The 26,569-nt window shown below is 46.0% G+C and overlaps 1 long non-coding RNA gene across 3 annotated transcripts in view; it reads right to left on the reverse strand.

The window, feature by feature from the left end:
• Positions 1–26,170, reverse strand: part of LOC121096818 — a 28,230-nt gene extending 2,060 nt beyond the window's left edge. The window contains exons 1-5 of one of the 3 annotated variants that reach the window (XR_005830696.1): positions 26,015–26,170; positions 21,038–21,266; positions 17,198–17,298; positions 11,719–12,187; positions 9,741–9,909 (exon numbers count right to left, since the gene is read on the reverse strand). This is a non-coding gene — a long non-coding RNA (uncharacterized LOC121096818). Of the gene's footprint in view, positions 1–9,740; positions 9,910–11,718; positions 12,188–17,197; positions 17,299–21,037; positions 21,503–26,014 lie in introns of those variants that run through there. The other 2 variants (XR_005830695.1, XR_005830693.1) reach the window with 2 other exon arrangements.
• Between the last annotated feature and the right edge of the window lie 399 nt (positions 26,171–26,569).

The following is a 26,569-nucleotide window of genomic DNA, read 5'->3' on the forward strand; positions in this document are numbered from 1 at the left end:
AAGAGTCTGGTTTATTGGCATTCAGCAGAGTAAACCTTCCCCTCTCACGGGGCTATTCCCCTATTTACTTTCGGAGGTTTTGCACAGGTGGTTCCCACTGGCACCGGCAGAATTTCCCAGCGCAATCCAGCACGAAGCGAGGAGCGTGGGTCCCCAGGAGTATTGTGTTTCTTCGCTCCTCACACATAGCGAGGAGAGCATAGCTGATTCACCGCAGGAAACCCAGGTGCTGAATTCATCTAACAAACTGCTTAAAACTCTAAACAGATGTTTCTGTGTCTTTCCTGCTCCTTGAGCAGTCTGTGTGGAAGCACCAGCAGATTTACAATAAGGCAGATGCGTGAACCATACATGCTTTAATATCAAGGCCTGAGTCATTGGAAAATGGTTTATGACTACTGTGCGCATATAATTTGAGCAATGTGCCATAGGGATATCAGATCAACGTTGTCCGTAATGGAAACGTAGATCGACTGGGCTAGAGTCAGAGTGGAGGCAGCAAAATTCACACTGAAACTGAAAATTATACCTGTCTTGGTATGTTCCCTGCTCCTGCAATGACTCATGAAAATGCAGATTGGGTATTTAGGTTGGATCTCACCCAGTGCCCGGAGAGGTGTACAAACAACGCATTGATTTCACTGGGTATTTTATCAGGGTCCTTAACTTTCCAAAGATTATGGAAGGATCATAGATAGACAGCAAATACACTGAGAGCTATTAAAGCCTGGAAAAGCTAATTCTCACTTAGACTACCCTTTTTTTTATACTCCCAGAGTGGTGAAAATAAGCCTCAGCATCCACAATTTCTGACTGCAGCATTACCGAGCCCCACAGTCCCCAACAGTCCTGAAACTGGCTTGAAGAGCAGACGTGATTTAAATAAACATTCCCAGAATTACTACATTTTTGTGGTGTTTCCTGACCCTTTAGGATTTACTATTTGCAACTTCTTCATGCAAACTACTACTTTTGCAGGGAGAAGTGAAATCTGATATTCCAATGTGCTCAGATAACTTCAGGACTGAGCTTTAATGAGAAATACCAGTATCAGACTTCTAGGTTAGAGAAGGTGAATCCCACCTGAGATGACAACTGTCCCAACAGCTACACCATGGCAGTGGGGTAGGACGTGCAGGTCCCAGGTGGCCCCGTGACCTGGCCTTAGCACGCCTTTCTTGCCTTCCTTGTTCATGAAGCTGGGCCTCCTGAACTGTTACGATTATTCAAATGTTTCAACAGTGGTTCTTAAGGCAACTAGGACACATTCAAAGTAAGATAAATCAGCCAAGCACAAGCCCACAGCTCTAAGGAGGATTTAGAGATGCGTACATTTAAAATTTGGATTCCTCCCCCCCAAGTCTGTCCACGGATCAAGACGTGAGATGACGATGAACCTTTGCAATATCATCCTGACGTTGTAAACAACTGTTTCGAGGAAATTGCAGGTGGAGGTTAAAGTCCCAAAGACTCAGAGCTTCTGAAGGTGAGGAGCACCTGAACGTATGGTCTTCTAGGTCGCTGTGTCCCAAATTACTGCCTCTGCTGGAAGATACCATATTGACCACAAGCACCAATGACTCCTCAAGGAGCGTTTCACAAGCACCAAGCACACTGATGCCCAAGAATCACTCGTTTAATACACACAAGACAGACTTATTTTCTCAGGTAATGTGTGATAATAGCCAGTTATTAATCCTTTCAACCGTAAATTGGATTTTCTAGGTACTACAAGACATCGCTGACAGGGAAGTCACTGAAGACACTAGAGATTGCAGGAGAAATGCTGCTGTCACAGCAGCATACGGGCAACACTGTCCCTCTCATGGGAACATGATTTCACCTCTCCATGTGAGCTGCAGAGAATTCTACCAACAAGTCATCTCAGGCTTACCATTTCAAAGACTTTCTTCCATCACATATCCCAGAACATTTATAAAGTTATGGAGAGATTCATAGCAAGGAATGGAGACCTCTGCTTCAGTTCAGTGTTTATTTATACCCACTTATTTCACATGTTGCATTTCTTGATGAAATGTGTTCCATTATTTCTGAAATATTAAACATGAAAAGCAGAGCTATAATGTATGAATTATACAGTGTTGCAAAAGCTGTCATCGTGTCCAGTATTTTTGGCATTTCAATGTGTAAATATTATACGAAGGAGCTTTTAAACTAATGGATAATTGCCTGCAGTGCACACTTAACCTTTGTCCACTTCAGCTGACTTGGTAGTGCTACCTACGTACATCAAACATCAATTCGTTCAAATTGACAACACAGGAAAGGCGTGTGGCCAAATTCCTGCTCTCCTGCAAAGCTCAACTCTACAGGATTTGAACAGTGATGCAAAGGAGAACCCATGCCACTTACACTAATTGGGCTGGATCCTCAGTTAGCCCATTCTACTTATGCCAGGGGAGGTATCCTGAGTTTACGTTAACAGTTAATCAGACACCATGAAAAGGCAGTTATTGGACCCAGGCAGATACCAATTAACTGCCAGTAAACAATCTCACCTGAAGTAACACACTTCTACTCCATCAAACACAAAGCTTCCTGGGAAAACAAACAAACAAACAAACTATATTTCATAAAGACAGTGCACATCCTCCTCCACGTGTAGAAAAGCCATGCTGTCCTCTTTCCTCCAGGGAAAGAAAAAAACCTCCCTTAAACTTTCAGAGGAAAGCAAGATGGTAGGCTGCTAGAAATAGCCATTTGCTCCACTCCAACTCTTACACCTGTGCTCCGTGAGAAGAGACACACCAAAGTTCATCTTTGGCTTGGCAGTACCCAAGTGCACAGCACGGCCAAGCAGGAGACCAGGTCACGCTGACTCTGCTAACTCTTTACAGGGAGGAGCAAGACCTTCCTTTGCTCTGTATTCTCTGTTTGACTTTTGCCATGTCACATAGTCCCTGACTTCTTACAGGAAAGATGATTTCAGTGATTATCAAATGCCTGAATTCCCTTGTTCACACTTTTACTCCTGACCTGGAGGCTACTCCCACCTCCTTACCAGGACAGCAGAGATGATGCCACCCCTCAACCTTGCTGCAGCATCACACAAGCGGCTTCACTGGAGACTAATGCTCAAGGGCTCAAGTATCACAATAACAGGACCAAACGCTAAACAGAAAAAGTGGTTTATCTCAGACAGGGAGAAGAGTAAGCCTATATAACTCTTAGAGAATGGTCCTGGGAGCAGCTCCTTAAAGGGCTAGCAGGTGGTTCACATAGGAATTGGGAGGGCAGCTGCACTGTCTGGTTTGCTAAAGTAGAGATCGCTCAACAACTCCATCGTACAGCTTGGCATACACTAGGGTCAAATTCATCTCACTGCTCGTAGTTATTGAAGTGCAAGTGAGACGCTTTGGCTCCCTTCACAGCCAGCAGAGCCCAGGGAAGCCTCACAGGGCAGTTCAACTCACCTTACAGCCACAGAGTAACCTGAACCCTGGAGGGGCTTGTTTTTCTCCATCAGTTATAAAGGGACATTAAATGGCCCCTTGCAGTAGATAAGTCATTACAGACATCCTCTGGCTGCACAGGCAGCTCTGCACAGGCCGCGAGCCTTGCTCTGCAGCCTGTCTAGAGATCCCCCCAAAGTGCCATGCAGACACAATGGAGAAAACAGGAGCTGAGACAAAACAAATACATCTGTCCAGTATCAGTACAGCGGTGTTCAGAAGCCTTTCTGCAGATAGAGGCTTTCAGTAATGAGAAGCAACCGCAGATAAATGACAGCCAGAAGAGCTCTCCTGCTGCCTGAGTGGTTTATGGATGGTAGCTGGCATCTGCAGGAAGACAAAAAGCTCATGCTCTGCCTCTCTCCTCAAAGATCTTATGGCTTCCTCCCGACCTCATTTAGCTCAGGTTGGTTCATCTGGTGCAGCATTTGAGAGGCTGATGAAACTGGTGGATAAGCCCAGAACCGGCCCCGTGCCGAGGGGTGTAGCATGGCACACCAGGCAGCACACTTGCCATTACATCTGGAGGTACTGTGCCTGTCCAAACCCTTCCTTGCAGAATCACCTGTGCATCTTCTCTGCTTTAGTATTCAGCAGGGAGCGGTTTTCTTCATTTAAAAGGCTGGGTACCACGCTGCTGCTGAAGTGCATTCGTGACGCAGCAGAGTTCACCTTTCTTCCGTGCCGGCTCTTGCAAGAGGAGCACAGTGTCTTCCTTGGCACGTTCAGCAGGGCCGTGCTCGCTGAGCACGCAGCTCCCCCAGGCCAGGCAGCGCAGCGAGCTGCCAGGAGCGCACTTACAGACTAGGAGACACAAAGCATGCACCCTCAGCTCCATACACCGCTGGTTGAGATCTACATTCCCGGTGTTATCTTTGCACTCTCATGAAGTGCAATTACCTCCTCATTTTGCAGCTCTTTGTGGCTGTTTAATCTCTCCCATTTTGTTTCTGACATCTCCAATAATCCAACCCTGACACTCCTTATAGATACGGCAATTACAATACAGAGCAGCTCTCGACAGGATGAGTTGTATTTTTGCTTCCTTTCTGTAACACTCAAGCCACCAAACATGGCTACACGAAATGGCAAAAGAAACCATCACTGACGATTTATATGGGTCCCCAGCAGATAGTGATAGCGCTATATATCTGTCTTAGCCAATTAAATGTCTGGAAGCTACCCAGCATAGGCCAGCCGAGGTAGAATTTACATGTGTTTCTGTTTTCAGTAATAACTCAGCTGCTATTTTCCCTTTCCTTATGTTTAGGTCAGAGACTTTGCTGTTACCACTCTCCTGACTTCCCACCCCACGTCACACACTCCGCAACTGGGGGGACTCGTCCTCAGGTTTTGACATGCCCACGATGGGGGGAGGCACAGTGCAGGACATCAGAAGCAGAACAGTTCCCAGACCAGCCTTGACAATCGGGCTTTTTTCGTCAACCGTCACAGAAATGGGCCAAGGAATTAGCAGTATCTTCTGACTGATCCTGAAGATAATTGATGAGCTTGCAGCAAACATCTCCATACAACGCAAGGCAACATCAGATATTTTTCGTTACTCTTCCAGTTCCCTGTACATGCTGGGATGTGTCACATTCCCTTTTTTTCTTGGCCAAGAAACTACAACTTCCAGCTGCTTCAGCAGAATCTAAAGGGACCGGTGACTGGCTATAAAAACTGAATGGGCCTCATGGTAACCCCGACAGCTAATGTATTAAGGCTTTGCATCTTCCTTATGCCGCCTGCAGCAAAAACAGCCCAGCAAGTACATACACAGATTCAAATATAATAGGTTTCCTGATCTTGGTGTCACTTAATCCCTAGCTAAGGTGAGATCTCAGAAATAATTGAATCCTTCCAGAACAGGTTGGATTTGTAAGAGGGCTAAAGGAATTCAGGCATTCTACTGCCACTGAGTGTGTTTACACCTTACTTACATAGACATTAATCCCACGCTTTGGGACTTCTAGCTACCTGCAGGAATCAGGAGGGATTATTTTCCCCTGCTGATGGCCAACTTGCCTTTTCAGCTGCCTCCTCATTTTCTGGCTCTCCTCCAAAGTGGTCATTTTAAACTCAAAAATACCCTCAAACCTGGAGTAAGTAGTCATTCCTACCTAGTGTGTAGGATTTGTAGCAAGACAGATCTCAGCCTTCAGCACTCCCAGTCCCTGCAGAGCATCATGCTGGAGTTGGCCCTGGCCAAAGGGACTCTGTAGGAGAAGATATCACACCTTCTCCATGAAGGAGCTCCATGCACCAGCCAGTCCCCTCAGCACCAGGGAGCTGCAAGCACCTTTTATGGACACCTTTTGGAGGGATTCAAGGAGGGATTTTCTCCTGCAGCTCAGAAGAGGTGTGGGGATGGGTGGCTAATGAGGAGCTGGGAGCAGAGGCAGAGCCTAACATCTGTTTCTCAGCCAAGCAGTCATGCTCTCTTCAGGTGACCTTGAGCATGTGCCATCAGTAGCACACTTGGAAAATCCACTCTGCAGTGAGGATAATTAAACCGACCCACCTCACAGGTGTTGGGGAGGCTTCTCCTCCATGGTGATTTGTGACTGTCATAGCACAGCGTACGTGCAGTGAGGGAGTAGGATTTGTGTAAGAAAAGCTCAGCTGAGATTTAGCACCTCCAGGGCCCCATCCCAGCGAAGGATAAAGGACCGTGCCTGCCTTTGGGAATATCTAATCCAAGATGACAGGGCTCCTAATGAACAGAAAAAAGAAACCGATTACCCTACCTGTATCTTAACAGAAGGTATCAGTAACATTAGGGTGATCATTTTTTCTTTTGTAGTGGTGTACTCGATTCTATTCCTTAAAATCAGGTTAAGTATTATTTTTTAGGGAGCTAATGAGTAGATACTTGTGGCATATACTGAAGATGCAAAGAACATACAGAGCTAGTGGGTATTAAGGAAACCTCACAAGACCATATTAATCTTCAGAGGGACATATGCATACTAGGTGTGTTTGTTGCCAATATTACGACTGGACTAGTTATACCAGTGTGAAGTTTGCTTTCCTCTCACCCCCATTATAGTTCAACAAAATAATCCCTTTATTGATGATATAATGTGCATCCCTGTGCTAACAAATTATTTGCTGTGTGCAATTGATTTCTGCTGCTGTAATCACTACACACAAATATCTTCTGTATCATTGCTCTGTAGAAAAATATGCTTTCCAGCAAGATTATATAGAGTAATAGTGTGATTACTCAGCTTCTATAAAGTTATCTATCTGCTTAACCTCTGTGCAGCCTTTACAGAAGGTTTATATAGACATGCTTCAGAAATGTATCCACCTACACTTTGTAAAAAACCTTGTTAAACCACCTTCCATCTCAGCCTGAGGATGAACTTCCAACTACTTCACAGAGAGGGCTGTGTCTAAGAGTAATTGCTTAATTTAGGAGATCCAGCCAGCTTCTCTTTTTAATGATATTACTCTTCCAAAGTGAATTTCACACAGCTAAAAGTCTTGAAGCAGCAGCAGCTCTGTGGACTAGACTCCTCACCCGAATACAAGCCTGGTAAAAGGAGCAACATAGGTTCCCTCTGTGGCTGAAATCTGAGCTCAGCTGAAGGTAATTTGCCCCCTACACCAACTCAGATCTCGAGTGTTATACTGGGAGGATGGACAAGGTGTACAAGTTAAGGACTCACTGCGTCTGCAGTCTGCTGCCCACTAGGACCATGCCATCGTTCCCAAGTGCACTGCACAGCCCTTTCAGATGCTTTTGTCCCACTGACCCACAAGAGTGGGTACTCCCAGCCTGCTGGTCAATATTTGGTCCAAGGGGAGAATTCCAGGGAAGAAGCAGCCCCTGGGTTTGCAGTGATGGCAAACAGCCGCTGGCAGCATCCCTTGCGCAGTGCCCAAGCTCACCTGCTTTGCCTGCTCCACAGCGGTTCTAGATAAAGAGAGGTTTGTGGGGAGGAAGCATTTCTCACCAGCTCCCATGCACAGAGGCAGATGCCATCGATGTCCCAACCACACTGGAAACCCAGCTCCCAGGCCCGCTCGTAACAGCTCCTGCGTGATGTTTCTATAGATCTCAGTGGATCAGCACCTCAACTGGCAGCATCAGCACAGACAGAATAGTTTACTACAGCTGAGGTTCCAGCCCCTGTTGTTTATCCTGCTCTATAAAACTGTCTTGTAAAGGTTATTTGCCCTGCTTGTGTTTGTCACGAGGCCACTTTGCTCTGGTGTTTTCAGATGTGACTGATAAGCACTCCTGCCTGAAATGTTTCAGATCCACAGCCCCCAGACATTCCCAGGTAGAACAGTTACACACCAGTCAAAAGCAAATGCCTTTCAATCACAAGAAGAGAAATGTTTCTGCTGCATCATGCACAATTACATGCTCAACTGTTACGAATAACTCTAAAACTCCTGCTCCAAGACTATTACCACCATATGTGCCGCTTGCTCAGCCTGATCTCTTCTTAGAAAGGGAAGTGCATGAGAACCAGTTTTGCCCTTTCCTGCTGCAGAAACAGCCATTATTTAAATCAGCCACAGCCAGAAGGATGATTTGGGCCCTGTATGAATGTAAAATACAAACCATCAATTCACCTCTGAGGTATCAAACTGAATCTGAGCCAGGATCACGCAGTCCCAGCAAGTCCCACCATTCAAAATACACTTAGAAATCTATAGAACACAAAATGCCTACTCATCACAAAGCTGTCTCAGGAAAATCTCCTCTTTTCCTCAACCAAAGCTGTCTGCCACTGGTACCTCTACAGCTAATGGTGCCTGGGATGCCCTGCTGTGATACCCAACCAGCCTCTCAGGAAAGGAGTCACCAAGTGATCAGCGTCCCCCCTGTGCAAGGCAGCCCAGACAAGAAAGAGCTCATTTAATTCTGGTTTGCTGGGGCTTGGTGCTGAGCTGTGAGCAATGCCTGCACACATCAGTTGGTTGACCCTGCTCCTATCTGCCAGCGTGACCATGGGTGCAATTGGTCCAGAGTCAGCGAGCCAGGCAAAACTAGCAAAAGAACCCCATCTATCTGCAGGATTTTAGGTTAACTCGGCTCAATGTGAGTAGATTGAGAGGGGAGGGATGGCAGCAGCACTGCACCGGCAGATCGGAGGAGGTGGTGACAGCCATCAAGGGGAGCGCTGAGTGGGAGGAAAGGGGCCCAGCTCTTCACACCTCATGTTCTGGCTCCAGCATCACCAGCCACGTGAACACAACCATGAACACAGCCACTTGGGTCAGATGGAGCAAAGCCCACAAGCACATGTTTCAGCTCATCCGACCTCACTACAGGCACTCCAGCATGCGCTTTCCTCCAATCTCACCGCTAAGCCCTCAGGACCATCATACAACAAGAACTGAACACACACATCCTTCCTCATCAGCTGTGCCAACAGGAATAAGAGCAATCCACACAGGGAGAAAAAAAAATGTAGCATTTTCCTTTTCTATACATGCGGCTGAGGAGCTGGTGAAATTAACTGCTTTAGAAAAATGGTGTCTTCAGTAAGGAATTTTAGTTTCACTTCTAATTGTAAGATGTTCAACGATGCATTTAGGACAGTGGTATGTACCTTGTGAGTGATACACAAATGTTCACATACTCTGTCTGATACAGGAAGCCATCAATAATTGCTGAGCCTGCAAGTACGATTTGTCTCTTGAAAGAACTAAAAGACCTCAAGAGCACTAAGGAAAATAAAACTCAACTGGGAAAGACAGTAACCTGACAGTTTTTCCATCCAAAGATGTCTCTCAGACTCTTAATTGCTCAGATTGCTCCTGATTACATCAGGTAGTACCAGGAAGTAGGTTACTCTGCAGAAAGAGGTGACAAAATAAGCAGAATTCCAACTACAGTATCTTTGATCTAGACTCCGGTTCACCAAGACTCTCATTTCTGACAAAAATAGAAAAATTTGCATCATCACATGGCAACACCACCAGCAATGTGACTGCTTCATCCACACTGGTCCCTGCCTCAGGCCCTGGCTGCTCCTCTTGGGCACTACAATGATGACCAAACTGGAAAGAGATTTCAAATACTGGAAAACTACTGTACAAAATTTAGCAAAAATATCCTTGTTAAAACAGGTGGATCTGCAGGGTTGCTCAGTCCTCTGAGGGATGGGTGGAGAACACAAGAACATGAGATAAAAACATCGTACACTACATCCTGAGAAAGAACATGGCCTTCATACAACTTCAGATTAAAAAATCAGCCAGCAAGGCTGGGATATATTTAGGAAAAAGGTAGGTGCTTACCTGAGACAAGCACAGCCAGCCAGCTTACTACCTCCCTGCCAGCGGTACAGTCAGGCATGAGGGTGCGACGGGTGAAGGTCAGGTTTCTGATACGGGCATGCCTCTTTTTGCTGTTTGTTCTGGCAGAGATGATTATTCACCATGGGAATACAGCTGTTGGTAAATATTCCTGGAAAGAAATCACAAAGAAATAGAGAGAAGGCATCTGGCTTTCCTTTTGCAGCCAGAGAAATTATATCCAGGATGGAAAATGGTGCCATGAACTCCCAGTGGAAGAGCACCTCGACTCAGCATCGCGGCTGTGAGAGCCGTGCCGGGTGCCAGGGTGTACCTGCTTTTTCAGGACATGAGCATCTCAGGGGCTGAAATGGGCCCAAAAGTCAGAAAAGCCAGAGGCACCAGCAGGGTGCACAGCCTGCCTGGCATTACCGCAGGCAACACAGTCTGTTTAATTACTTTCTGAACACAAACCATAAGCTGAAGGGCTTCAGTAAGTGGGTGCCCTCCTTAGGGCACATTTGAGAAAGCTGTTTTTCACAAAGCACCTTGGGAAATGGAGAGAACTCACTTAATGTGTTTTTCTTTCCCTTTTTCCCTTCTCTGTCCTTTTCCCCCTCCTAAGTTGCTGCATTTTCTAAGTCAAAGGCATGGAACACTCACCGTTTCAGGGCCAAGCATGTCTCCCCAGCACTCCAGTGCAGCAGGCTGGGGATGGCATTTATAGACACTTAGCTGACATATCTTGCATGATTAACAATTAAGAAGGTCTGTTTTCTAGTTCAAATAAAAGTTCAAGTACGTTGTCAACTCTTTTTTGGTTTAATTCCATACCAGTCTACAGAATCCCTCAAGTGAAAAGCAGCCTCACACTGCTGCCTCCCTGGCACACAGACCTCACCCTGCACCTCTTCCAATGACTACATCTCACAAAAAAAGAGATTTATTCCTTCCCTTCCCACCCCAGAGGCAAGGTAGGACACACCCGGATGAGCCACCCCAGAGACAGACAGAAAAAGCAAGTTGAACGAACACCAAAACCACCAAGAGGCCAGGAAGGTTTAGTAAATACCAGCCTTGGGTTTGGTGCTGCCACATTTAAATCCCTTTCGGCGTTCAGGTTTGCACGGAGTTTCTGAGGAAGTACCACTGTAAAGTGGTTTATGAACAGCAGAAAGTCACAGGGTCAGATAAAAACCATCCACAGGCGCACATGGAGGGGAAGGGGGGCTGCCGGGATAAAGGAGGAAATTAAAACTGTGGAATACGAAATTATATCCAGCGTCCTACATGATTCTAGGGTTGCTGAGTTAAAGGCAATGAATAAATAAGAGCAATCCAAAACCAAGCAAATCTCTAGGATGAGACAAAATTCATTCCAGGGTGTTAGAGCAGATTTGAGGAAGGAAATGTGTGTGCCAACAGCAATTACTATGGAGAACTCGCTGAGCACAAGTCTAGAAGACTGGAAAATTGGAAAATAACAAACCAAATGTGGTATCAATATGCAAAAACTGAGAGCAAGCCTGGCTCAGGAAATTACAGGGCTATCAGCTTAATATTCATTACATATAGGAAAATGCAAGGTCCCCATTGTATACAAGAGTGTAATTAAATCAAGGGGTTCTGCTGAAATCAACTGCTTGTGATGTTTATGAATTAGCAGCAGATTCCACATGCAGCCACAGCCTGAGCATTCAGCCCGGGGCCTGGTATTATTTGTTACAATCTATAAACCAGCCCTGGTGAGAAGTTTGCTCCTAGACAGTATAAGTTTAAAATCTCTTGTTCAGAGGTTTGGGTTTTTTTGCTTTTTTTTTTTTTTTTTTTTTTTTTTTTTTGCTTTGCATGTGATTCAGTGCTGAAGAGGATTAGCACAAACAGGCTATCTGAGGACAGTGTCTGGGGGAAAATGTTATGGGCTGATTTACGGATTAGTGCTTATTTGTTTGCTGTTTAGAGCAACGGCAGTGAAGTATACCTCTTATTCCTCCTGCTTCTGCCCCTCTTCCTCTGCCGCAGCAACATCTGCAGCTATCCACTTATTTCTTCCCAGTGCTGGGATGCAGGGCCAGACGTTTGTTATGTTTCAAAGGGGTCATTGCTTGATGCTCACAGAAATACCATCTTCCACTTCTGCTGCACACCCACTGCACCGGGTTTTTATTTGCAAAGACACTGCCCAGCTCTGCGCAGCAGGGAGGGCAACGTTCACCATCCCAGCCTTGTCTGCTGAACCAGCAACGCTCTGGCGGTCCCGTCCGAGGTCGGAGCCGTGTGGATTTACATCAAGACCTCTATTGCTGGGCAAATGTCTTCAGTAAACTTTGAATCAGGATCCCAAGTCCTGGGAAATACCAAGGATGCAGCTCAGCATTCAGATGAACTAAATGTGTTCAGTCAGGCCAGACGTCCCAAGTGATGTACATTAATCCTCACCTGCTTCTCCTCTGCAAGGAACATGCAGAAACGTTAATAAATATTTCAAAAGCTCCTACAGTGCACCTAGCTTTTAGAAATGCGTTCCACAATACTTTATTACCTTTAATAACCTGCAAGAAAAATTACAAATGAACACAAAGAGCCTATTTTAAGTGTGCAGTTGCAAATACCAAACAGGATTTTGAAACATAGCAAGCAGTGCCAGAGAGAAAACACGAGTCTCTTCACTTTCATCACAAGTTTCTTACATCAAGAAAACATATGGAGAACTTACGTAGAACCTTACTGTGTTTTTTAACTCAAAGTGAGATTTTTGAAGAAATATCCCTGTACTTACAGCATCAACACTGGCTAAAAAAAAGCTTGCCATTCGTTTATATTGAGTTAAAATGAAAACCCCCACAACAGCCCAAACCTGGAAGGGATTTAAAATATAGATCCTGACTTCAAGATCCATTCTTATGTTTAATTCTGTCCCTGCCTTTTCCCAAAAAACCTAGCAATATGGGGAAAAAAAAGAAATTTAATGGATACAACAGTTAACCCTACACTTGCTGGCTCTCTTTTGGCGAGAGGACTTGGGGTTTTTTAAACCTTTCAGTCCTTTTTCTTTTTAACTCAGCTTTTAAAGAAAAAAGTCCCCTCCAACCTGATGCTGTCTCAGGAATGGCAGAAACGTTCCCTTTTCCCCAGGCACATTTTGAACCCCACAGCTGATTTCAGAGACACCTGACCGAAGAATGAAAGCCCCAAAGAAGTGTTCGTGTGTATAGATACATTTATGAATTTCATGAAAGCAAGCAGCTGGGTAGGCAAGATGCCTGGACATAGCAAAAACCAACTCCGTGAGGGAAAGGGTACTGATTGCTCAGGACCCAGAGGGTACCCAATGTCAAGTCTCCTCAGTCCCCCACTCAGAACCGCACAGTATTTATGCATATGGGTTTGCATCCCCTCCACTCACAGTATTTACACATATGGGTTTGCATCCCCTCCACTCACAGTATTTACACATATGAGTTTGCATCCCCTCCACTCACAGTATTTACACATATGGGTTTGCATCCCCTCCACTCCACCCAACAGGCTCCAAAGCGGGAGGCAAAGGGCTCAGGTAAGAGCTTTAGATTAAACACATTTGGGTGGGAGGCAGGAGATTGTGCTTTTCCAACCAAAGGTCTGGGATCCAAGATAAATCTGTTTGTCCTGCTCACCTCCATCTATATTAATAGCTCAGACTTCACCTGTGGGGAGCTGCCAGTCATTTGAGGGCTTGTATGGGTTTTGCTGATTGCCAGGTCGTTAATGAGTCTCTGGTGGGAGAGGCAGAATAAGAACTGAGCCGCCGTCTCCCACGGGCGCACACAGGACAGGAACCGAGCGAAAGCAATGGCAGCATGTCCTGGCCACACAGGTCAGCACGACAGGCTCCGAGTGCAGCAGAAAAGACCACAAGTGAAGAAAGGACCACTGCTGGTCGTCACTTCCAGCTACCACGAGGCCTCCGAGGGGCTCAGCGCTGCCCCAACTCCCCTCTGTCCTGCAAAGACCGAGGCTGAGGCACTGGGAGCAGGTTTGGCAGCAGCTTGGGTAGTGCTGGTGGAATACGGTCTAGTTAAGACTCGCCTCATAAGGGGAAAATTAAAATCCTCGAGGCCACAAATTAAAAATTGTGACTTGGTAGAACAACAATTTATAAATAGAAAGACCTATTTCTGGCAAAAATCCTGTGGACTGAGTACTGAATCACGAGGAAAAATGCTGTTTTCCTGTTACCCGCAGGAAGGTGTTACTTCTCTAGCACTTTTTCTTTGGCACTAGTGATCAGCATAACCCTGTGGGTGCTCCACAGCCCCTCGCTGTTGCATTTCCTTCCTGTTCCAATAAAACACAGCAAGGGAAAGGACAAAATTCATCACTCGCCATTCCTGTTACAGCACAGTAGCTGCACGCTGTCCTTCACTTCCAGATTATACAATCACGGACAGGAAGGTGGGAGTGCACCTAAAATGCTTTGCTAAAAATACCAGCGCCACCCGAGATGTCTTTGAATCAGCAACTTTCCCAACAAATTCATTACGAAGATCAAAAAGCAGCTCCCAGCCCAAGCAGACTTTGGCAGAGCCCCACACAGAGGTGGGAACCTCAGGGTCCACAGCCTGGGGACAAAAAGGGGGAGCGAACGCCGTAAAGGCAGCCTGGCCGCCACTCACGTGCCATCTGAACAGCTTGGGTGGGATCTGTCTGCAGAAAGTCTTGGCTTCAGCTAGCAGAGAATCAGCTCCAATATCAGTACCACAGTGCCACGATGCATTAAAGCAGCCAAAAATCATCACAAAATAAAGTTCTCAGCATGGTTAGGGCCCAGATTTGCAGGGCGCAGAGCCCTTTCCCTAATGACTCCGTACCCACTAAGTAAAGCACACAAGCAAGAATGGGTGCTCTCTCTCACTTTGGAATGAAAGCCAAGTTCCCGAGTGGTTGCAACATGGATGGATCTTTCTGGAGCAACTCCTGCTGGATTCTCCTGCTGTTTGTTATCTCTGACGACATGGAAGAAGCATGGCCGTGGTAGACCTGCACTGTGGCCTTCTCAAGCACTGGTGGGACCAGCCCTGGGATGACTCACAGAGCAACTGGGAACCAGAAGAAACTTCAGAGGAAGGAGGGAAGGGCTGCAGCGCAATTCCGAATGGACAGGGAGAGGCAGGCTGCAACAGACTATGTGGCTGGTCTCAATCCCGAAGGTCTCTGGGCACCCTCTTCTAGCTGTGACCTTGGGCTGTCCCCAGGAGCCATCAAACCACTGTCCAGGGTCACCACCTGCCCCAGTGACCAGCTAAGCCACACAGTTCTCCTAATTCCCTGCAGAAATCAGTGCAATGAGACACAACGTGGCCCTACAAAATGCCCCAGTTGAGCGTAGGGCTGTTCAGGGAAGGCAGTGTTCTTTTATTACCAAATTAACTTCTTTTTAAAAAAAACCATCCATTTCACCTTCCACATCAAAGATCATAATCTCCATGTAAAAGAGAGGGTTGATGAAAAAAGAGGTGCTTAGAAAACACATTTTAAAATTTAAAATGCTACTAGCACTGATTCTTCTTCCTTGTAAAGAACTCTGGCTTTTTGTCTTATAAAGTACTCCAAGATCTCATTTGCAAACTACCACTACTAGCTACTCTGGTTTTTTGCTGGCTGCTCACTTACTCTTTGGGGATTTCATATTCTTCTAAATTTTGTAAATGGCCACTAAAGTGGAGATGAACATTATAAAATACATTTCAATCACCCTCACAATTTAGACTAATTCATTGGCAACTGTACAAAATGCTATTTACAAGGTACTTCCATCAGCTAGTATCTGGCATTAAGTATTTTGAATCAATCTACCATCATTTTCATCTCTTATTTTTCATACAAGGGAAATTATTGATCGAAGCTTTTCAGCCTAATTTAATATACTGGAATAGGCTTTAAATTTTCCCATGTAAACCTCAGTGGAGATTAGCAACTCTGTCTTGCTTAATGCAACACAAATCAGTCTCCCTGATGAGACCACAATATTGTACATGACATCATGACCACTTCACTTGTTGATGGGCCCTGAGACAGGCACCTGCTAGAAACTCCTCGGGGACTAGCGTTTGAGCTTAGTTTGACTTACTAGGCGAAGTTGGTGGCTTAAAGGGAAAAATGGTGCCTTCACCTCTCAGAGGCCATGGCAATACTGCAGAGTAATACCTGGGATGGATTGGCAGGGAGGCAGAATTTTCCATCACTCCTATCAAGTTTGCATTCAGTTTTTGAATCGCGTTCAATTTTGCATTCAGTTGCTATTGTGATGGGTGTGTTCAAAACACGAGATTAGATTTGTGTATGCTGAGGACAGAGAGCTTGGCTGAATTTTGATGAACTTGTTCTTGAATAAATAAGCAAAACATCACTGAATAAGATACTCAGCCAGCTTCAATACATAGGGTAGCGAAACAGCCAGCTAGACAAACAGGATGTATCACACTGGAACGAGCACTGATGATTTTGTAATGACTCCGGCAGCTTTCAGCATATTAGCTACTACTGTAAAAAACAACATGCAAATATCTCGGTCCAGTTTACAGTAAAAACCAAGTTATGCTCTTGTAACCAAAGTAGCAGTCAGTGAGTAACACAGCACAGCATGCACCCCTCTCCCTTATCAAAATCAGCCTCGAGCTAATCGGCAAGCAAGCGCTGGCACCGAGTGCGTGGGGTGCACCTTGCAAGGGTGATGCTCCCCCAGGCTGCCACGGCCAAACTTTGCTCTGGAGATCCTATCAGGTAAGGACATCAGGATGGATTGGGTGGGAATACAAAAGCATTTTCTTGGGAGGAAACACAAGATTGGAAATGCTATTACAAGCAATGCTTGTGATATAGTGAAAAAAAAACCCTAAAACTGCTGCAGACAGAAGCTGCATAGACAACAGAAAGAAGGAAGGGCAGGAGCTCAGCACTTGGCACTTGGAGAAGGGACAGTTGGTACAGTTGGTAGATGAGGTCAACAAGAATGTAAATAAGGAGCCTTCTGAGGAGGACAGGCTAACTACTAAAAGAACACAAACTGGGGTAAAATAACTGTGGTAGTAATAGATCAGCGACCTCCTACTCAAATGGCCCCCACCCCAAAGATCCCCACCCGGGGATCAGGCTGATATAGATTAAAACCAGCCCAGTGGGCATGTATTAGCTTGACATGTATAGAGTGGACAATAAGGACTAATAGCAAGCAGATGTTTTAAGATAACAGAAACTAAATAATAAAGACTGCTAATGAATGCAAAGATAAACAGGGACTTCAGGTACCAGGAAGATGAAAAGGACATCTTGAAGAGGTGCCAGAGGGAGGAGATTCTGAATGTTCAGAAACCTTATGTATGTAAATGACTTTGTGTAACAAATATCAGGCCGCTTGTTGAAACAGTGTGCAAGTTAGGAGGAGCGACCCCCCCTCACACCCAGTGCCTCAATAAACATACCTACTTTGTAACTCCTCCAGTTGTACAGTTCGATTCCGCACGTCACCCAACACAAGATACAAGATCTTTAGGCTGCTGTGGCATCCACGATGCTGCATTCACTGCAAAACAAGAGAGAATTAATGTGCTCAAGGGCTGAACTTCCAGCGGTCCATTTCATGGACTAATTTGTGTGCAGGCTGATACTTTCAGTACACTTCTCTACTAACAGAGAATAATCATAGGATAAGTAGAGCAAGGTAAGTACATACGCTGCCATTGTTTTCTTGCAGCATAATAGCATCACCAATGAAGCCTGAATGCAGCCCAATTAGCATACAATAATTAGAATCACTGCTGCTTTTTCATTTACTTTTGCACACCAGATGAGATGTTGGTTGCAGTATGCAGGGTTGCAAACCTATAGATAATGCTGATTGTGCAAGGCATGTCTCCTGTTCTCCCATCAAAAGAAAGGAGGGAGACATTAAACTGCCTTAAGCTGCTGAAATTACCATTTTGGCCTGACTCAGGAAAGTCGCCAGCTTATCCCAGGAATATCTCAGCGCAGGCTGTGCTCCCGAGGGATAGGCACACCTGTAATACAGGTCGCCTTTAAAGGCAAATGGGGGTTTTAATGAAAAATCTGATTTTCTGTAAGACACTGCCTTTTAGCCTGTAACTTTTAACACCTTGTTGACTGCTGCTTAAGAGCTTAGACAAGCCTTAGGAAGCTGGCTGAAGAAACCCTACGCAATTGTCCTGGTTTGTTATGCGGCTGCCCTTGGGAAGAGCAGATGGTGGATGTTTGGAGAGGGCTCCTTCAGCAGCCAGTAACCCGGCATTTGTTGAAGTGTGGCTCGACTGTGCACTATTTATAACCCATCTACCACTGAAGAGTCTCTTAATGCTTGTTCAGACTTAAATGGCTAACTTTTATAGCCCATTTATGGCCCATTTCAACAAAGCAGTTAAACATGTTCCAGGACTAGTATCTATATGTAAATAAAGGAAGTTGTACTTGGCTGGCACCCAGCTCCCCATCCCCACCTTCCCCCGCGGGCAAGCTGGCCTGCACAGCCCCGAGCCCTACAGCCACTCAGCCAGGCTTGGGGCACCAGGGCTGGGGACCAGCACCCGTGTGACAGAGCTCTGCGTACACAGCACCCCCTTTCCCTGCCATATCCATGCTGCACCCCCTGAACCTCACGGGCAGCAGCACACCCTCGCTGGCCGGGGAGATGCCCTTACCTGCTACTCCCAGGACTTGCAGCACATCCCCTACCTCACACCAAGGGTCACGCTAGCCAAACAGAGTTTAGTTAGGATCTATACCAAGGCTGGAAAGTCAGAGAACTGGTATGGAGTGGCTTAAAAACCAGCAGATTTTTTATTTATTTTGTTCATACACCCCACAGGAGAAGGTATCACATGAGCCAGGGTGGAGGACATGGTACTTCCTAAGACTGGAGATGATGATACAGCAAGAAAGGGCACATAAGGAGAAGTATTGTGTAAGATGTAGGTTTTACAAGCTTTATAAAGACTCTCTTAGCACTTGTTAGTGGCAGAAAACTCCCTGCGTGCCAACCAGTCTGAAATGGGAAGGATAGAAAAGTGCCTTCCATTTAAAGAAATGGGCTGTGAACATGCTGTCAATGTCTCTGATTCTTTTTATTGATTTACAGCGTGTACGCCATAAATCATTCTACCTTTTACTGAGCCTATAACTATGCATCACTCTGTCAGGGAAACTCCTCAAATTTTAAGGGGGACATACTTACAAGAAAACAGACTTCTCTTTCATTGACTTGGCTAGATGAGCTGCAATGGCCAAGGCTAGATTTAACACACACGGTAGGGTGGATACATATAGACAAAACACTTAATTTGAACAGCTGCCCATATCTGCCGCTCTTTATCTCTTGCAGGATTAATCTTTGGCTACAAGGGCACAGATGCAAGCCATACTTTCATTGGCAAGAACTACACAGGGGTTTGCTTCTGTTGCAAAACAGATTTCATGTGCACACAACCCCCGAAGCAGGGCAGCCCAGCTGCAGAAGTGCCTCTGTTAGGACCGAGCTAAGATGAACTGGTGTGGCTGGGGAGCGGATCTGCCCCTTGCAGCCACACTCCCCCTCTGCCAGAATCTTAAAATAATAAAAATGTATTGATTGTGTTTTACAATAGATTTCAGGAGAAAAGCCTATGTTTAATGAATTTATAGACAGATTTCCAGCTGGCTTCAGTTTAAACAAGGATTCCACCTACTTTTTCCAGCTCTCAAGAAGAAGCCCTACAGAATCAGATAGCTCAGGCTTTGATCACCCACAGCATTCAGCAGTTACATTCCTGCTACAAAAATCTTACCTGAAGGCCAAGACTCAGCGGAAGACTCCTCCAAAATCCAACTGCTTTCTGCAGAACTCCCCTAGGTTCACTCCTAGCAAAGCCATGAAGTCCTCCTCTGCAACAGGAGCAGCACTGAGCCATAAGGATTTCGGGGTGCTGCACAAAACTGGGATCAGCATGAACTTCACCCATAAAGGGAGCTTGCAGGGCACCATCTATAGGCACTAACTCTTCCTCCTTTGGTAGGTCCTGTCATGCCTGGGTTGTTTTATGTTTTAAATAACCTTGCTGATCTGCCTCATAAGGCATTTCATTCTTTGTATGCTAATTTAAGCCCAAAGGCAAAAATGCATTCTTCTTCAGCAAAAGATGTATACACCTCCTTGAATCCAGTCCAGTATTGTGAGTCTGGCACAGGTGTAAAATTAAGGGTGTGATTTAGTGCTTTGCTGAGGAAGGACTGCTTGCTGCATGAGCACGGGACTTGCTGGATGGGGACCTCGCTGCTTTAAGGTTTTCTGATTAAACATCCCCACCGGATTACACTGCAGGAGGCTCCGAAGAGCAGTTCTCTGCCAGACTGAAGCAACTGGGATAACTCAGCTCTTTTGCTTGCTCAGGTCTGATCACTGAAGGGGCAGAAATTAATTTCCTATAAACACAGGCATATTTTTTGCACTACCTTGGCAAATGTAGTTGTAAAGAAGCCATTACAGGAGCTCATCTTTATGATGCGTGACGTTGGCTTGTCCCAACGGGGCATATTTTATGAGGCATTTACATAAACATATACAAATCAAAATGGCCAGCTGTGCTCTTCCTGAACCTGCGATGTATAGATACTTCATCTAATTCCAGGTCTACATAACCAGCCACCCCGAAGTGGGATCAGGTCAGGTGTCTGGAATGCACAACCTGAAGCGAGATCTGGTATGCATCCCCAATCCCAAAACTGTGAGACTTTGCGTAGCTGCTCAGCACACAGCTAGGCACGCCGAGGCACTCAGAAATAACCAAACTATCAGACTCCCTGCGATGCCTGTCTACTGTTTGTCAGGACCCCACTACAGTTCCTCTAAAAGACATTAGTTAAAACAGTTGGCCCAGGACTTATCTGAAAGACTTAAGAGTCTTACTTGTTACAAGTATACTTTTGGCATTGCTTGATAGAAACTCAATAGTCAGAAAGTGTTATTGCCACGTCAGGATGAGAAACAGTGTAGGGATGAGACTGACAACATGCTTTCTCTCGGAAGACCTGGATGGTGCAAGACTTCATTTTTTAGAACTCGGTGCCTAAAACACTCCTTTGTTTGTTAAACTCACAAACATTTATTCAGCTTGATCACCCTGGCAAGGGCAGGGAAGGAGCCAGAGGCAGAACCTGAGTCCCTGGTTTCTGCCCTGTCGTTTCCCCCATTCACCTTCTCAACTTCCATCTCCCTCCCAATCCCTTCTCTTTATCACAGTTGGCATCAGCCAGCTGGCCAACTCTTTTTCACTTACAACTGCTATTTTCTTTCAAAACATCAATCTTGGGCAGCTGATGTCAGTTCAAACACACAGACATGCCTTTGCCAAGATTCAGTCTTCAGCGGAAACATGTGCCTGCCCATCAGGTGGTTGCAAGTACCCAGATCGCTTCTACACCGCGTCCTCAAGCCAAGGTTGCTCCCGGATGGCAGCGTGTCTGTCTTTTCTGTTCCTCTGCTGATGTCCGTGGGAAGCCAGGCTTCTGGTAGGGGAAAGGGAAAAGTGCTGATTCAGCTAAACGCTGGAGCCATGGGAAGGTGTCTCAGAAGGCTGGTTGTCAGGCCAGGCTTAGCAGCTGATTTAGCTCAATTAAGTTCTCTGCCTCCTGTTTATTTCTTTAAATGACAGAGGGCCCCTTTGTACTTCCCGGTCAGGCTTGTTAAGCTTATGTCTGGCAATGATTCGTATTGATTTGACAGGCTTCCTCATGCTCACAGATCTACTCTGACCATTGAGAGTTGTTTAATTATAACAAAGAGATGAAGAATTTCTGGGAACCTAAAAGATTCGTCTCAAAGGATCCAAATAGGAATTAACGCAGAAAAACCAGAGCAGTTCTGCAAAGTTACACCACAACTTCTTAACAGAGAAACCAGTTACTGTAAAAAGTAGTAGATCCTACAGATAACAGCCTTTCACTAGATGATCTTGTAGAGATGCTCTTTCCCACCCCAAAGCAATGAAACACGCATGGGAGCTGGATGCCCCATACGTTGACCTTCCCAGGGAGGGGACCCTCTGCAAGTGAGATAACAGCCTGGCTCTGCACACCCCTCCTCTCCCCCACGGGAAAGGCACACACCGCTCACACAGCACCGCGGGGCATTCACCCAGGTTTGGGAACTACATGGACTGACTGAGGAGGACAAGGAGGCTGGTGTGTCCCTTCCGCAGCATGTGGCATGTTCAAGCCCCTTCTCTCTTCCCCCAGCTATGCCATCGCTACACTCATCCTATTTGATCCCTGTTAATACATACAAAATCTCAGACCAGCTGCTCCCTGAGCATTCAGGAAATGACAGCTCAAGTCTATTCAAGAAATTAAATTCAATGAACGGGGAGAGAAAAAACACATCGCTTTGAAAGCATGGCCTGATTTCCTCTCCTTTTCCATCAAAGGGAGTTCTCCAAACTCTTCTACTATTTCACCAGTTTTCGAAATAAGGTCATCTCCTTGAATAAGCCGTGTTTGATTTCAGTAGGCTCTGCAGCCTGATCAATACAACTGTCCCTCCTCACCACCTCTCCTGGTCTGTTCTCATTTGCTTGAAACTGCATCTGAACTGCACCTGTTTCTTCTTCATCTGCAAGACCTGTATCTATCAGAGAGGACCACTGCTTCCCTGCGGCTGCTGCTCCCGAGGAGGCTTAGGCAGCTCAGACTAGCCTTGTCCTCTGTAGTAAGACCGTTAACTGGTTATCTGGCCTTTTGATTACTGGTTTAAAGAACAGTAATTGGCTCCCTAGCAGGTCTTAGTGTCCCAAAGGTGTAGAAGAGTGGGCTGAGGCTGAAAAGAACTTGCTGCACCATGGGTTGGAGTGGCTCTCACCCTCCTCCAGAGGCTTTCAGATCCCAGACTCTCAGTGCTCAGTGAGGCAGGACTAGCCAGGTCTGCTCTGGGACCAGATCCGGCCAGCAAAGAACACAAGATGGGATGGGACAATAGATATCTGGAGGAAGATTGCCAACTCTGGCATTTACAAGTGAAAGGGGAGATTCCTGATCTGTAACCGCCGCGTATTATTCACGCAGCCCTACAGCTGGATGCTTCCCCATGCAGAAACCACCCAGAACACCCACACCCCACTTGCCTCCCTTTTACGTGGTATTTTAGGGGTTGAACATGCTTTGTGCAATGTCCAGTGTGAGGTGAAGTTGGAGAAAGATTTAGGTAGCGGCTTCTCTGGATTTCTAGGACTGAAACACTCCAGTGCTTCCCTGCTGATGAAGTCTTTCCTCTTGCCCTCCAAGTTGGCTCTGACTGATCCAGGCAGGCAGGCTCAGATATACACAAACGTCAAGCCACTAAGCTTGATTACACTTTATAAATGCCACAGTGGCAGAAAGGGAAGCCTCTCCCTCTTCATGAGCCTTTAACTGGATATAAGTCAAACTGGAAAGCGGCACTGGTTTAAAATGATTCCGTAACACCTAACAACTGGGTTAATTTGAAGTTGGGAATCTGAAAGCTTTCCCATCAGTTTGCTGCTGCAAAATAAACCCAGCCCACCTTTTTAACAGCTGAGCAATCCGAACACAGCATCAGTTCAAAAAGCACTCAATGGTAGTCTCATCCATCATTTTCTGTCCCTTTATTTATTTATTTTTCCTAAACTGGTGGATATTGATTACCCAGTCTACAGACTTGCATAGATCAATATCTGTTTTCAGAAGAATATTGTGCAAAGCTAAAGAAATTAGTTTATTTTGTAATGGGGAAGAAGCAGGGTGTCAATCAGACCTTTGGACTTTCCTGTCAAGGCAGTGCAGTGCTCCACACTAAAGTACAAAAATATGAGACAGCAGAAATTGGCCAGGCTGGGAGGAAAAGGGACCTATGTTTTATAGGAAAGGAGGCAGCAAGGGAAGAGAAATGGAAGCATCAAGCAGAAACGCTGCCCATCCTGAGATCCTCCTGAAAACCTGCCACTCCTTTGTGCTTTCCCTGCCACATCGTTTCCTTTCCTGTAGCTCAGCAAACATGGCCCTTGGATTCGCAGTTATGAGCAATTTGTGGTTTCACCTGGAGCAGTGAGGAGAGTTATGCTTTCTTTAGTCATATGCACAGCAGGTAATTAGACGCCACCTACGTACTGCTGCAGGGCAATCAAAACCCAGCAGAACTTAAGGCTGAAATGTTCACATCTACCTAATTGCTAATAAAAATTAACAAGAAATGGAAGCTGACATCCCACAGATACCTTAAATTTCAAACTTAACACCAAAACCACAGGTTATCACAGTTCAATAGCATTATAAGAAGATCTAAATGTCACTGCCAAGACCTGGCCCCAGTTGTGTGAGGTTGTTCACCAGCACACGTGAAGAGACAGGACTTTCTCTGAAAAGTCTGACCATCTAGAGTATAGATTTAGGTTAGATATTAGCAAGAAATTCTGCACTGTGAGGGTGGTGAGGCGCTGGCCCAGGCTGCCCAGAGCAGCTGTGGGTGCCCCATCCCTGGCAGTGCTCAAGGCCAGGCTGGACGGGGCTGGGAGCAGCCTGGGCTGGTGGGCGATGTCCCTGCCCACGGTGGGGGGTTGGAACTTGACAATTTTTAAGGTCCCTTCCAACCCAAATCATTCTATGATCTACACTAACAAAGGTGGTGGTGTCGTGATAATCTCCGTAATAACCAAGCAGAGTTCATATAAAGAAACAATACTTTATAACTGACTAAGCAAGCCTTGTAAGAGAAGAGATCTACCCTCAAAGTTTAGTCCACAAACAAGGACATCTTCCTGAAGAATTTACTTGCTCCTACCAGCCTTCTCCACAAGCAAGTTGTTGAATTTCTATCTTGGTATCATGTAGCCTGGGAGCAATTAGCCCCAGGAGACACAAGTTTTGCTTCTTTCATAAGCCCTTTCAGAGGAAAACCTTGCCAGGATCAGTGTTTGCAGTTAGAGTAGCAAAAGTCACTGGACAGCCCACCTCTTTTCCTTGGAACTTGGTGAAGTCACCAAGGGAAAAAACCTACAAAAACTCTACCTGGAATTTGATACCGTAAAATTAATACCTCCAGCTGGCACAGATGCTCACAGGAAATGATGCTTCTGCTGAGAAATTCTTTGGGTCCCCTTAGGTACAGCTACTTTTTTCTTTAATTTGCATCTCCTGTCCAGACTAGGCTTTAGCTAGCGTCCGTGCCACGCTGGCACAGCATTTCTATTACTCTTAAACTGTATGCCCCCTATGGGGTACAGCCCGTGCAACTGCTCTGTACTGCTCTCCAATTAAACTGCATACCGAGAACATGTTGACATTGTTAAGGTTAATGACCTAATGATGAGCACCAGGAAACAGGTTTGCAATAAAATGGTCTGTACTGATTGCTTCCATGATGAATGCGAACAATATGTTGGACTGGGAACAATATGTTAAACAATATGTTGTGGTTTATCAATGTCACGGCGCAGCGCTGCCGCAGTGGCTGCTGTCTGGTGATCCTCAGGAGGGTCACTTTGAAACGAACATGAGAAACCGTCGGTTCTCACAGCGGAGGAATGGGTAGTACCAGCCATAAGGAAGGAAGGAGCAGAGCCTGATTCTGCCCAGCTCAGGATCATCAGGAACTGTGGGCTGGAGCTGGCATGGAAACACAGATTTGTTGCACCTGCCACTAGAAATGAACCACCTTCCAAAAGGCTAAGTTAAAATAACACAAGGACTAGAGTTTAATGTAAGACAGATCTGCTGCCCCTGAGAACCAGGCACATTGATACAGAGGAATGGCTCAGCTGTTATGTGAATAGATATAAAAAATTCAAGAGCTGAAAAACAGACCTTCTAAAGTAGCATTTTCTTTCTTCATGGAAAAGTTCAATTTCTTGGGGGAAAAAAAATAATAATAAAAAAAATCCTTCATCCTAAAAAATCTTGCTTGGAAAAGTAACAGCAGGGCCTTGGTGCAGGTGATGCAGAACATCAAAGGGCTACTTGGTACATCTCCAGGGCACAGCCGCAGAAGAGCCGGGGGACGAGTCAGCTGCTGCCACCCCTGTTGTGCAAATGCCTGCCCACCACCACCAAACCCCACGGGAGCAGCACCCACAACACAAACTCCCCAAACTCCAGTTAATTAGAACGACATTAGCATCGAGCGACAGAAACCAGGGCACACAGCTGAGCAGCGTAACTCTCCAGCACCAAGCCGAGAGCAGAGGAGAGCACTGTGCTAACTCGGGGTGACACGCTCACGAAAGCCGGGTGTCAGGCAAGAAACAAACCTCCTGCACAGCCCCGGCAGCGAGCCCGGACCTGCAGCCTTCAGAAAGGGAGAAACACTGAGGGGAAACGACGCTCAGCTTAGCAAAAAGATGGCACTTCCCACCCGTATGTGTGAACTTATTTTTCAAATGAAGAGAAATAAAGATAAACACACCATTAATATCGTACTAGCCAAAAGTTAGCCCCCAACTTTACAGCCTCAGCGTGTACAGCCCCTACCTAGGAAGGGCACAACACCCCCCACCCCCCCCCACCCCCCCCCCCAAACCCACTCCCTCCCAAGCCCCATCCACTGTGGCAAGACAAACCTGAACCCCCTTTCGGCTCTTCTCCTCCACCCCCCCACACCCCCAGCTGAAGCATAGTTACAACGTGGATGATTTCACTGGGCGAAAGGAGAATTCCAGCCTAGCTGTACTTGGGAGAGCTCCTTAAGCACGTCGAGCTCGGGGGCAGCCCCCAAAGGTTGTCTTCTAGCAGATGTCAGTAGTGAAAGATGGCAACCAGGTCTCCTCCTTGCTAGGAGTAGGTGGCGATTTTAGCAGAAGGATGTA

Source organism: Falco naumanni, chromosome 1, assembly GCF_017639655.2.
Source record: "Falco naumanni isolate bFalNau1 chromosome 1, bFalNau1.pat, whole genome shotgun sequence".
NCBI lineage: Eukaryota > Metazoa > Chordata > Aves > Falconiformes > Falconidae > Falco > Falco naumanni.